Here is a 13,313-nt window from a genome sequence, read left to right on the forward strand (position 1 = left end):
GGGATAAACGTACAATTATCCCCGAAAGCCAGGCGCTATACCCCTCGTTCGCTGCGCTTGTGTTAGAACCACGTGCTACATTTTATGGAGCACCTATCCATAACCCAAGCAGCAGAAAAGTAGCGCCGCATTTTCTTTTGTCGCTCTTTTTTCTAAGCTCTGGTCCAAACAAACTGATTAAGAATGTCAGCGAAGTAAAGCGTTAGTGAACATTTTGTGACGCTAAAAAGATACCACGTTTAACCTCTCTGTAGCACAACTGGAGGCAAGCTTTGTGTTAGTTGAGTAACAAACATGTGCTGCTTTTGATGTAGCACTCGTTTATCACTGAAGTACCAGAGAGGAGCCCTCCGGTTTCCGTTTAAAGGGACAGTCGCATCGACCACAGATCGATTCCGAAACCACAGTGAAATGAGATTCCCAGTCCTTCACTGACGATAACTCCGAATGTCCCATCCCGATAGACGGAACATTTTTTGCATAATTCGTGTGTAAGCGACACTACAGCAGACGACAGATGCGGGCGTCAAGCGGAACTCCCTGCTGAGAACCTTTAGCAACGTCACAAGGAATCTGACCAATAAGAACGCGGCAAGCCAGAGGAGTCCCCGCGGCTTGCAGCTTGCATGAGCAAGGTCAGGGAGACGAATGCGAAGGCACATACGGAGATGGCGGACTCGGAACGCGGAAGTGGCGAATCGTGCTGTTCAAATGCCTTTAGTAATAGCTCCCGTGACGAATATACATGTTTGATGACGGCCTATATTCGACGGATCCGCGTCTGCAAGTCACTGGTGATGTACGTGCCGCAGCTGCGTTAGCGCAAGAGAACGAGCCTCAGGACCACTGCTTTAGGTACGTTCATGATCGGAGTGCTCAATACTTAATCCCGTGACATTCACTACGACGCAGAAAACAATCCAAGTGTTTGTGCGGCGTCTGTGCTCCCCAGGAACCAGATGAGTACCTATATGCCGCAGTGTTGGTGAAGTGGCAGAGTTGTGCAATGACGGCGAAGTACAGTGTAAGCACGCATCACACTTTGTTCCCAGCTCTCTGTCTTCGGCCAGAACTTCTGGTGGTGTATCCACCGCAGTATTGCAGCGACGATCACAGTCTACGCCTACTGTACCCACGATAGATAGGCATGTTTGAGCAATCCTTATATTCGTAGTTATCGTCGTTGTTTGCAAACACGACGAATGTCCCATGAAAGTTACGAAGGCTCTAACCAACTGTGCAACTCAAGGGCCGGGTTAGAATTAGAATGATTGTCAGGAAATTACTGTGCTACGTGTTTAGGAAAGTGTCCTTTCTTTGTACAGCTACGTCAGGTTCACTGCTTATTGTGTGTTTACAGGCTGAGTTTGGAGATTCCTTGGACCGAGAAACAGACGACAGATACCTGGGTGTGTCGTCCGCATGATTCACCAACGTCTTTCCATCCCGGTCCTATCAGGACTATCATCTTTAGTGTGCCTCATTTCCTGTTCACACCTACACGATACTTGCGCAGTTTCCAATTGAGAAGTGCGAAACAGAATCTGTGTTACCACAGTAATCCCGAGAAGTGCAAAGAAATAGGCAGAAGCAATAAACTACCTGGCCATAAGTGACAGTTATACTTTTAATGGTAGCGTAATGCTTCTTATCGTTGGCAGTATAGCATGTGAGGGATATCACACGTCAAATATTTTCAGGTAACGTTTCATAACTCACTGATGGTACAGTTACACCTCATTATTATAGAAAGTGATACATCTATCTGGGAATGTCCACAATTTGTCATTCCCACGGAAGATTGTTCTGCCTTGATACAGCAAAACAAATGTTTATACCTGCCATTGATCCAGTTTTTTTAGCACCAGTTTTGAAAACAGCTTTCAAGACTGTAACTTCAGAGATTCTTGCCGAGCATTACCTCTTGTCTATGTATTATAATAATTTTTATAATGATAGGCAATAACTTACGCAAATGTGAATAAATCTTTGTGTTGACTGAGTGTTGTCCATTCAAGAGCCATGTCCACATCCAACATTGTTGGAGCACAGATATTTATTATTTGCTATGCACAGACAGTTATCAGCGTGCACCACACTGGCAATGTCCCTTGGGATCTGAAGCAGGGACTCACAAAAAAACAAAAAAAAAACAGCTGCGTAAGTACTTCAATTGCAAAATCTAGAATTCTGTGTTCCTTACATTTCTGGACGGTTTCATTATAACAGTCGTACACAGGAAAAAAAACTTTGGGTGTTGGGGTGGATCTGGATCGATCTCTGGGCACAACCAAGTGTAAAATTTTGGAATTTTGGAATGGTTAGTACATCTTGAAATGACCCTCATGCCTCAGACCAGACTACTCGAATAATGCACCTCCCTTTTACAGTAAAAGGCCTCTTACTATCTACGGGATATCCTATCAAAGCTCACAGGACACCAAATTTGGCCAATGCTTATGTGACAGTGCCTCGTAGAACATGCAGTTTATCTGTTGAATTGACACTACATCTCTTGTAGCCCCTTTAATGTCTGGAGGTAGGTGAATCATTTTACATTTAACCAGCAGTAATGTATAGCATTGCAAAAAAAGGAAACAAGGGCTTAATCTCAACGCTGCATCAGCATCATTAATCATCTCACAATAACGTTGTTGTTGTCAGCCTCTGCACAAAGATTTGGGTGGACCTGAAAAGGACCTTTTATTTTCTTTGTTTTTCATTTCCTTCTTTCAAGTATTATTTTGTCTTGGTATGTAGCTGTGAGATGTCAGTAGAAGCCATGAAGTCATTCTCTTTACTTCTTGAACTTGGATGAAGAAAGCACTCTTCTGGAAGACCCTAATTTGTCAGAGGCGTCATAAAGGCATTAGTGTAAAAACCAGGTCTCTCAGCAAAATTGCCGTGCACACACGTACATTGTTTGATGCCGTTTCATGGATGGATGGGGCTTGGATCAGCAGCACCTGATCCTTCTATAACACAGAACGTCAAAAGTGCACCTCAAGTTGGCTACGACAACCGCAAAAACCGCCGCCTTACAGCACACAAACAGTTCACAAGCAGCGAGATAAAAGGAAACTGGGAAGTGGTTTATGGCGCTTATGTTACGGACAGAGGTACTGCTTGTATATAGTGCCTGTTTCTAACACCAGCACACAAACAGCGTCAGTTCTTCCTTTTAGTGATCGGGGTTCATAGTTTGCGAATTGTTCTGTGTCCAGAAATTGTAAACACATTATATGTATTTAAAGGGACCATGAAATGATTTTCGAGAATTCCGAGTACTCTGCGGGAAACCGTTCTCATGATCCATCACTATCGTACACACATCGACTTTTAACCGTATTCAGTACAACGAGGGTGCAGTTATCAGACAAAAATAGCAGGGCGTGACCGCTGGATATATGCCTTCGAAGTGGTGGTGGTGGTGGTGGTGATAGGGCTTGCCGTTGTCGGCCTCACGTATGTGGGCAACGTCATTCGAAGTGGGCTTACGTCATCGCCATCCAATCCTCTCCGCCAACTGTGAACGACGAGGTAGACACACCCCGCCGGACCACGTGGATGCATGGTTTCGGTTTGGACAACAACGACGTCGTATATCTCCCGTCGAAATCACTTGAAATATTGCGAAAGGCAAATTATCAGCAATTGAGGAAGAGGTTATGCGACACATACAGCGTCTATGGATCGTTCGGTACGCAGCAGCTCGTAAAATGTCACCGACGAAGGTATGTTCTGACGAGGAAGAAGTTCAAAGAGGAAAACGTGCTCCGGTAACCATGCTGACAGTCAACGGCTATATTACATTTCTGGTAGGATTCTGTGTCAACGGTTAGTTACATTCGTGTCTGCAAGTCAAATTAAAACATATTTCATGACAAAGTATGCAAGCTTATTTGAAAATTTTGCACTTTGCTCGCAAAAGCCCGTCCGCGAATGGCAACATGTTCTGTGTATGATGTCACGGCCAGTTCGCCTCGGAGGCGGGCCGTAGCAGCTGCCGTTCACGCTTGTGGTAAATATAGAATATTTTCGCTATTTGTACGATTTTCAACTTCATATTTCTCAGAGTGAATGCTTTAGTACAGGGGAACTAATTAAAAATGATCGTGGGCTTGTGAAAAATCCTTTCATGGTCCCTTTAAGTAATATACGTACCACTTGCGCATGACCCTGTTGAGCTGCCTGCAGCTGTAATACACATGAAAACCAATCATGTCTACCGTATTGCACAAAAGTCACAGGTTCAGTAACAGGGAAAGTTCATTGATAACGCGTCCGACAACGAGAAAAGCCAATCACGTTCATATGAATGACATCATGTTCTTTTACTTGTTTACTGTATTTTATTTATCTAGTTATTAATCATAGGTTAAGGGATACCTTACGTTGTACCGATTTCGTCTTTTGCTGCTATGTTACTCACGCTCAAGAGTGACAGATCCGATTGGGAAACTACATAGACATTGTGACTTACTGTCGCTTGTGACTTAAGTTGCTGGCTCGCTTTGTTCGTGGAACACTATCGGAAAGGCGTCAAGTTTCAATTCGTTCCTTTTTTGTGTCAATCCAAGTTGCGCTTGCATGATGTTCTCATACAGATACACATTATCGGTGAAATGCGAGGAGCATACACGGACAGCATGAACACTCCTTGCTTCATCTTGTGGGAATCGCCTCACGACCCGCCCAGGGCCGGCAATTTCCACTCCCAGGGCCCCACCACCCGCTCGCTACCGGAGTACCAAATGCACCACACAGACCAAGTCGGCCAGATTCAGTTTATTCTCATACCTTTCAACGGAAGCCAGGTATCCGCACCCAACGCCCGGCGAACACCAAAAGGCAGCCCCAGCCTTGAACGGAACAATCTCCAGAAAACTGCTCGGAAGCTGAGCGCTTCTTTTAAACCAACAAACCCCGCCCACAGTTCTCTCTAGAAGGGAAACCGTCAACAAAACAGGTAAGGGACACAGATAAGGAGCGTAGATATCAACGCACAGATCTACGCGAAATCAGAAGCTCGGAAACAATCTTTATCACGAAAAGGCGAAAGTTCCACATCTTCGAAAAGGCGAAAGTTCCACATCTTCCCCCCTCACAAAAAAAGGGCACAAAAACCGTAGCGTTACACGTCTGCAAGGCGAGAGAAAAAACGCCCAAAACGTCGGGCACAAAACTAAACGCTCGGGACACAGTTCGGGTGGCAGTCCTAGGCTTGTAGATTCACAAACTTAAAGCATTTCGTCGTCATTGAGGTCGATGAGGCTGTCCTGCGATGTTGACGGCGGTGGGGGAAGGGACTCCGCTCTTCGGAAGAAGTCGTCGCGAGACGATGCGGGCGGCAAAGATCGTGATTCCCCACCACGAAGGAGCTCCGGCCGTTGGCGCTGAATGACTAGAAGGGCTGCTGCCACATCGGACTCGGTTACTCTCGCCGTCCGCGCTACCTCCACTCTGGCCCGGTGCAGAGGGCCTCGCAGGTGAGCACTACGATGAATCATGGGGACACCACATCGTGGGCAGAGGGCTTGACGCTCTTCCTCCGTGTACGGCTGCAGGGGATCCGACGGGTGTCTGTCTTCTAAAGTTACACCGCGGAACGGTGCCGGTACCGAAGATGGTTGTGCGCCACGGAGAGGTCTGGGTTGAGAGGTCCACCTAGAACGTGATGCCCAAGAAAGTGGCTGGCCAAGATGCGACGCGAGAAGCGACCGTCCAAGTCGCGATAAAGTGACAACAGGCCCGCTGTCGAAAGACATCTGTTGGTCGGGAGGTGCTGGGTCGAAGAGAGCACTCGGGACGGCCGCTTGCACGACGCCCTTGACGCCTGGAACGACCTGAACGGGACATTTCTAAAAAGAAACAAAAACCACATAGTAGTCAGAAGGTATATATCTTCTGGCCGGGAGGGTCTGTCCAGCCCTCCAGCGATCGTGATAAGCAGCCGTGGAAACGGGAAGCACACGACAGGGGTACATAGGCAAGCCGGTTCGAGTGCACTAGGAACTAGCGACTGTGGCTTTACTGTTACACGCGTGAGCACTATGGAATAGTGGCCGCTGTAATAACTTACGTGCGTCACTTGCAGAGCACGGTGCGTAAGGTACGGGAAAAATGTAGCACGCAACAGCACCGAGACCGGCCGGAAGGCGATCTGGCGCGATGAATGATTGTAAGCGATAAGCCGAGAATGCAAGTCTCGTGAACACCAACCGGGGCAGAGGCACTCTGCTGATAATTTGGACGGTGGCGTTACATTTACAGATAAGTCAGGTCAGATAAAACGAAGGGTGCGAAAGAGTCGCCTGCTCCGAAAATAGCTGAATAAGCATGTTTTGAAACGTTCCGGGCTACTGCTAGTAACCAACGGGGCTGAGGCGTTTCGAGTGTCGGAAAGGACACTCGACAAATAACTATTTAGGCTTCTCCCGGTCGAACATGCGTCATGCAGCTCCTACGCCTGCTCCGGCGGAAACGGGACTGACCTGTACGCTCAAAGACCACTAGGATTCGAACTATATAAATGGGAGTCCCGGAACGGGTTCCCAGACAAAGACGACGTGAGTCGGTCTGCAGTCTCCCTAGGTAATCCTACGCAGCCTGCTGTGCTGAGACGGAGACCTAGGAGCAAACGTGGTTGCGGCAGTTTAGGCAACCTAAAAAGCAAGCCAGTCATGCGTGACGGCGGGATAGGGCGGTAAAAACGGCCATTACAAAACGCATTCTGCTCGGCCTAGACGTGAGGGTGGGATGGTGGCACTATAAACTGTCTTGCCTCAAACCGACATGGCTCATGCTGGTGCATACTCCAGCGAGGTTGGTGGCTACGGGCCCCACGATCTGGATACCCGTTAATGATGTAGCTGCTTCCAACTTTCGCTTTGTCTGGGGTCTGGCTGTAGCTGCACCCTAGGCGTGCGAAATCAAACATCGAGGTTTTCGAAAGAAGTTTTCCTGGAGTCAGGAAGGCTGTGTCGGTTTCCAAACGACATCTCACGCGAAGGACACAAGCGTAGAGATTATCCCGATTCACAAAGAGTATCCGCGTCACTAGAAAGTGTCACATGTGAATACGGGCGACGTGCAGGAAAAAACAAAGCAGCCCCAGACTTGGCGGCCAGGCCGAAGTGTAGATTCACGAAGGGCGCGCGTCGCAAAATCTTCGCAGCTTACGGCGGAATCCTGCGAGAGCTTCCGAGCAGTCTTACGAAGAAAGATGACGGCGTTATTTGGCAGCGGTGCATTTGGAGACGGCAAATAAAGACTCCGTAATGCGCGCCAACGCATTGCACTTTGCCACAGAACCTTCAAGACCATCCCCGAACTGATATTGAGGCACTTTTTGCTTGGTAACCTTCAACAAATGCTTCAACTTTGTGCTCCGTAAAACCGGGTAACACGTGTCAAGAGATGAATGCAATGCATCACCTGTAGCTGGCCCCGCGAAAAAAGATTTCGTCATGGCACGACCGGCCATGATGGCGTGAGTGCTAGCAGGAACAGCTGCGCATGTCATATTTTTTGCAATGGACCCATTATGGCCGCTCATTGAAGAAATGCAAACATCTAATCACACGTGTACATATAGCTCTAGGTGAGAAATGGAACTGAATGGAATGGAAGTGAACATTCCCATTTTCTATGTGGTCATCACGATGCCCTTCTGCGGGGTCGGATTCACAAACGCGATCGTAAGTTACACTAAGATGCGCTAAGACTTCGTAGCCTGCGACGCGCGTACGAAGACGTCGTAGCGCGATTCACAAAGCTATCGTAGTGCAGAGGGTACACCCTTTGACGAGGAAGAGGAAGTTGCTCGCTTCCTGCCACGTGCACCTCGGAGCGAAACAGCCAAAGGGTGCGAGACTATGTTTTCGCTATGGTAACGATTGTAGCGGACGCTGGAAGACGACAACGATGACAACGATGGCCACGCGCATGGAGCACCCACTTCTCAGTTCCACCGGCGCGACCATGGAGATAGGCCACCGTCATCGCCTCTCCGTGGCATACCATCATCGCCGGTCTGGGCTCATGTAGAGGAAGACCATCGTCCTCTACATTTGGTGACCCGGACGAAGAACATCACGTCCGGAGCAATTCGGCCCATCACCATCCCAAATTTGTGACGACGCCATCGAGCAGCATTACCTCCGGCACACACGCGCTTCACAGATTGAGCCGCCTTCACTCCTACCGCATCTCGGTACTCTTCACTCCCCTTCTCACGCTTCTCACTGCCGGCCGCGACACTCGAGCCTTGCGCTCACCTGCCGATTGCGGCAGTCACGGCAGCCGACGCCTCGGCACGCTTCAGCCCATCTCGGCACCTCACTCACTTCACCTGGGACTCTCGAGCTTCGGCTCCCGTGCCGGTCGCGGCACCCCAGGACCACGACACTGAGCGCCTCATTCTGTCTCGCTCGTCTGTACCTGACGGATCGCTGTTCCCGTCTCCATCCTCTGTGAAATGCTGCCAACGTGTGCCGTGCCCCTGTTCGACCACACGTCACCACGTCTGCACGTCTACCACGGTCGCCCTCAACTGCAGCTTTTCCCAGACGCGTTACCTGGACTCCAGCTCTTGCGATGCGTCCGCAACGCACCTGACGGCCGGGGGACCCCTGTAGCGGACGCTGGAAGACGACAACGATGGCCACGCGCATGGAGCACCCGCTTCTCAGTTCCACCGGCGCGGCCATGGAGATAGGCCACCGTCATCGCCTCTCCGTGGCATACCATCATCGCCGGTCGGGGCTCATGTAGAGGAAGAACATCGTCCTCTACAACGATGACGAAAATGTGTAATCGCATCAATAAGAGTCGTCCCGTTAGAAGAAGACGAAGTTGTTCGTCCCCAAATGTTTTGTTACTGCACGTGCTCTCGGTCTTCCGGTAGCCATAATGGATACCATGCAATCACAGGCGAAACGCGTTTGACGACACCGCAAATATATTCCCAGTATGTTCGTCTCTGGGAGGGGGTGGGTGAGGGCGTTTTGTAAGCGGTGTGTGGCACCCTGCAGCTCTTATGGCTTTTTGCCTTTCTTGCAGACAATTTGGAGGGGTGTTGGGGGTGTCTTAGCGGGTGTGGGGGATGCTTGAAAAATCCCTGCGACCCGATTTTACGGAGCACAGAGTTGAAGCATTTGTTGAAGGTTACCAAGCAAAAAAGTGCCTCAATGTCACTTCGGCGATGGTCTCGAAGGTACTGTGGCAAAGTACAATGCGTTGGAGCGTATTACGGAGTCTTTGTTTGCAGTCTCCAAATCCACCGCTGCCAAATAACGCCGCCACGTTTCTTCGTAAGACTGCTCGGGAGCCCTCGCAGGATTCCGCCGTAAGCTGCCAAGATTTTGCGATGAGCGCCCTTCGTGAATCTACACTTCGTCGTAACTTTCCCGTACGACGGAGATACGACAGATGCCGTCGCACGAGCTCTTTGTGAATCCGACCCCTGTTTGGACTTGCCAAAATCTGTGGTCACTGTACGTATTTCGAATTGATATGTGTCACTACACCCGATATGATTTATTTTTCCCTGTTCTCGTCTGTATTGTTGCCCTGGATGATTAGTATAGTTCGGTCGGGAAAAGGGAAAGGGAATACAACGCAAAGGAGTACGCAAATGTAAACATGCTATGGCTAATTACGCACTGCTTATTATTCATACTGCTGACGTCATGTCTGACGTTATTTGTTTACGATCGTAGTAGTCCGCGCAACGCAAGGATGCGCTGACCGTCTCTATCATGGCATCGTTCTGAAGACTCAGGGGCCTACGGGAGTTACGCTACCTGTTTAGATATACTTTGGTTCCACTTCCTAGCCTTCGTTCTCTGTACGTCTGCCTGCCTAGACTGCGGCACTCTTGAATAATATGTAACTATGGGGTTTTGTGGATTCCTTCAAACATTCATGGAACCGTTCTGGAAGTGTTCGTTGACGGCATTCGTATCTTGCGTAGTGAGTTTTGAGTGAGGTTGATTATAATAATAATGTAAAAAAATTAGTATCCTTCTCTCTCAGCCTGTAGTGACCCTCTAGAGAGGAGCTTTAAGAAGGCACATCATTGCGAAAGGTACGGTTCAATGCTGAAGATAGGATACGAGAATGAGGGACGGACGACCCATCTCGCTCGTGAAGCTATAGGCACACACACACGCACACACACACATACGGGGTTATGATTTGATGGACCGTTCACCACCGAAGCTATGGAGCGTGTCAGACGAATATGGAATAGTAGGATCTTCGACGGCGTCAGAAAAAAGTGACGACACATGCCTAACGCCCCGTGGTGGATCCAGGGGGGGGGGTGCAATTGCCCCCAAAACTTTAGTGTATACATTGGGTTTCCTTCTCTCCCCTCCCTCACTACACACTTCCACAAAGACCCCCCAACACACACACACACACAAAGTGAGGGTAGGCGCCCCTGCCAGCGCTCTACATGAAACGACTGTTGTATACCTTGGATGGGTGGATGAATGGATATGTCAAGAGAAATATACTGTATACGACGGTGCTGGCTGTACGATATTGGTAAATAGTTTCGGTAATATATATCAACCACATTATGAGCGTGACTGGGAGAATTCTACTGCAGAGGTTCGTAGTATTAGCGTTATTCGTTCAAGCTTGACATATTTCATTCTTTGGTTCGCGTGACAGGTACAACAAGGCACGATCTTGTTCCAAACAGTTTAGTTCATCGATTCGCCTATTTTTCAAAAAGGCAATTTACCTCGATGACATGAGCAGTATTTTTCCCAGCTGCCGAGAAAAAAAAGCATTGATAGCGTTTCTTTTGCAGCTGTTGGCACGTCCGCGGATGCTCGAGTGTTAGAACCGTGAAGGCCCTGAAGAATGGCGCTGTATGTTTTGTGGAGGAACCCATAAGGGAGTAAGTTACTTTTCCGCATTATTTCAAATGTATAAAGAAAGCTGCTTCTCGTGGGCGAGATATGCTTCGGGCGGTCAATCGCTTCGTTTCGATTGCATTGCTCCAGAGTTCTGTGAGACGGACCGTGCGCGGCACTCGTACGAGTATTGGTTTATTTGAAAAGTCCAATGAATGATTCAAGCACGAATCACGACGAGGAAAGGGGTGGGGAATATGTGCACACAAGTCATTCGTTGGAAGGAAAAAGGCTTGCATTATAAACGCGCTCTTTATTCTTCACGATCTGTAGGATAACGTAAATAAGATGTGGGTCTTCGCCTGTGAAACTCTCCTGTATTACAGACTTACTAGAGAACATGTGCTTTAGAACAATGGGTACATGCTTCACATTTATCTCACCTCCAGGTTCTAGTGCCTCCCCTCCCTGCCTGATTAGCTATCACGTGCTTTAGCGTCTTGAAATTGTATTTTTTTTATTTCCTGAATCACTCTCAAACCTATACTTTCAACGGAGAAAACTTTAGACGGCCATTTTTTCAGACTGTTTTGCCCTTCGTCTTATCCCTTCTCCCCCGTCTTTAACTTTAACCTCACACTCGTCCAAATCCAGAGTTCGTCGGAGGCATCCACTTTTCTTTCGTTATTTTGTTGAACGAGTTACGCAAAAATGGAGACATGTGTGGAAGCCAAACTTTGAATCTTTTTGTTATGTTGACTTCAGACAGCTTACATCCAAATTACCCATGGGCTGAATCACTGATGATATTGGCATAAAACGACGGCTGTGGATTTTGCAATTGCTAAGATACGTCGCAAACGCTGTTTATGAGTCTCTCTTAGTTTGTTTAGCTGTTCTGTGCTCATAGGAGCTCTCGATGAGCAATATGCCTAGTGTAAGCATCGGCGTCATTACGTCTAGGGCTTTTGCACAAAAGCACAAGTTTCCACACACCCGTACGTATTGAGCTGCACGATTTATTTGCTGGTTGTTGCTATTCATCAACATAACATGTACACATCGCTACTTACCACCGTAATGCCCCCGTGTTCTAATGGATCGCCCAATGATCAGAGAATTGCTTCTTTAAGGTGGCAGCCAATGCCTACTAATTTGCTTCTTTGCTGCTACTCTTTTGCTGCTGTGACCGGAAAATTCACTTAGCAGGGAACTCACAATATCCGTTCATTAACTTCCTGCGTTGTAGGGATCTGTGGAGTTGTACAAACGCTATTTATGGCCCCGACTACCGAGGAACTGTTCCGTGGTGCACATTACATCCCCATGAACGTAGTTTTGGTAGGTACATGCTCCAAGTGGGCACGTATGACCAAGTGTCCGTTCTGTTAAAGATCAGTGAAAAAAAAACGTCCAGTAGCCTACGTGTCTTGTGCACTTTAATCCAACGAGTAATAGTTCAAATGGGTCAACTAGCGATAACCTTGCGCATCGAGTGATTCCTGATGTAGAGAGTTGCCTTAGCGTCATTGAATGTCTCCGGTCTGAGTATTGCATTCATTTTCCCCGGTACTATGCCGACAGCCGTCTGGGAACATTGAGAGTGCCGCTCTCCAATTGGACAAAATCTGCAACTCGGCGACATTTTGTTGACACGCCAGTGGAACCGCACACTCTTAAAAATGAACTTCACCGCATAGCATGCTCCTAGCCAACTATCATCCCTAGAGAAATCGTTCTCGCCCCTGATTTGTTGAAAACGGGAGGCGTACGCCTTTTTTGCACCGATTATGCAGTACATACTTAGTACAAAAGTGGTACACGCCTCCTGTGTTCAACAAATGAGGGGAGAGACCGATGTCATTCAGGATGATGCTTGGCTAGGAGCGTTCTATGCGGTGAAGTTCATTTTAAGAGTGCAGTTTCTTTCCGCCCAGACAAAAATTGCCGTATGCTGTGGCAAGCTTATTTCGGATCACGAACAGCAGCCACTTGACCATAACAGTACGTGAGATTTTGTTTAGAGGGCTTTGATCCATTGCCGTCAAGAAAGCAAAAGCGTGGTCGAATAAAGAAGCAAGAACGAACGTCTACAGGCGGGATCCGTCATTAACGGAGCAGACGAACGTAACGGAGTCAATATGGCCTCCCCACACGGCGCCTCCTAGGGTAAAACGTGCAGATGTACATCAGTTGCAGTACTCTGAAGCTATTCAGTGACTCTATACGTTGCCCTAGATAATGTTCAGGTTTTGTAATGCCGAATAAAGAAACGAACACAGCTTTTCGGGAGCTTAACTATGTATCGGACGACGTATCATACAACAAAATTTTGTCAGTACAGTCGGAGTTACTTTACAGAGATAAAATTTAAACTTACTGGGAGTGCTTCGTGAAAGTTAAAAAGCCGCCGGCTCCACACGATTTCCTGTGAATTGTCCA

At 48.1% G+C, this 13,313-nt stretch overlaps 1 long non-coding RNA gene across 1 annotated transcript in view; it reads left to right on the forward strand.

Annotated features, from left to right (window-relative positions):
* Positions 1-10,826: 10,826 nt before the first annotated feature.
* The window catches only part of LOC135387156 (uncharacterized), a 94,484-nt gene continuing 91,997 nt past the window's right edge, over positions 10,827-13,313 (forward strand). Inside the window, exon 1 of the long non-coding RNA XR_010420898.1 lies at positions 10,827-10,915. This is a non-coding gene — a long non-coding RNA (uncharacterized LOC135387156). The remainder of the gene's footprint in view (positions 10,916-13,313) is intronic.

The sequence above is a fragment of the Ornithodoros turicata genome, chromosome 3 (genome assembly GCF_037126465.1).
Source record: "Ornithodoros turicata isolate Travis chromosome 3, ASM3712646v1, whole genome shotgun sequence".
Lineage (NCBI taxonomy): Eukaryota > Metazoa > Arthropoda > Arachnida > Ixodida > Argasidae > Ornithodoros > Ornithodoros turicata.